The sequence below is a fragment of the Oratosquilla oratoria genome, unplaced genomic scaffold, assembly GCF_046742065.1.
Source record: "Oratosquilla oratoria isolate Oo_2021 unplaced genomic scaffold, ASM4674206v1 SCAFFOLD244, whole genome shotgun sequence".
In the NCBI taxonomy this organism is placed as follows: domain Eukaryota; kingdom Metazoa; phylum Arthropoda; class Malacostraca; order Stomatopoda; family Squillidae; genus Oratosquilla; species Oratosquilla oratoria.
In genome coordinates, this window is record NW_027467596.1 from 77,501 (window position 1) to 78,417 (window position 917).

General features: G+C 30.4%; 1 long non-coding RNA gene across 1 annotated transcript in view; it reads left to right on the forward strand.

The window, feature by feature from the left end:
• LOC143022963 (uncharacterized) overlaps window positions 1-321 on the forward strand; it is a 2,353-nt gene extending 2,032 nt beyond the window's left edge. Inside the window, exon 3 of the long non-coding RNA XR_012966148.1 lies at window positions 1-321. This exon is cut by the window's left edge and continues 361 nt beyond it. This is a non-coding gene — a long non-coding RNA (uncharacterized LOC143022963).
• The last annotated feature ends 596 nt before the right edge of the window (window positions 322-917 follow it).

Consider the following 917-nt stretch of genomic DNA (forward strand, 5'->3'; position numbering starts at 1 on the left):
GTCACACTCATAAGTTAACCCATGATATGCACTCATTGGTAGTTTACATATAGCTTCCCATTTTTTCAGTGTTGTATACTATATAATATAAAGCATTATAGTAGGATTCATATTATGATATATAATCATACTTTCCAAGTAACCTAATTATATATTTATTACTTTTGTCCTTATTATTTGATTTGTATATATATTTTTTACACTTAATATTATCTCTTGCAAACAGTCATTCCATGTTGATGCATTCTGTGTACATGCTATTTTTGAAATTTAATGACCTTAGAAAGAAAATTAAAAATAACATTAAGTATACAGAACCAGATTTGATACCTTTTATTTTAAATGGGCATATATTCATCTAGACAATTAAATACTATCTATAACTACTAATGAAATACTTATAATATGTTATGTTCATCCTTTATCATTTTATGTGCATTTTTTAATTGGAAACACTTTAGGGCACATTCTTATCATCATTAATCAAATTATGCTGAACCTTAGATAAAACATACATTGAAAAAATATTATCAGATATCAGTTATTACCAAAACATTAGATGTATGATGCTTAGTAGGAAAAGTAGCATGCAAAAGACCTTAATGCAAGGACAAATTTTTTATAATTACTTGACTTTATTTTGTTAGGGGCCTTCTGACATTAGGGGGTTAAATAAGTTCAGTAAACTTAGATACTTTTCTATGAAGAAAGCTGCAATTATATTGTATCAAGGGTTGGCAATGTATCCATTTATCTATAAATCCTACATACATACATACATATACCAAGGCCAAAGGAGGTAGCCAAAAAGGAAAAGGCATAGAATCATTCCCACCCATTCCCTCCCTGAATACACTCCACACCCCTCCACCCTCCCTCTTATCTGAGGACCTCCTGGATGACGGGTCATCCCTGCA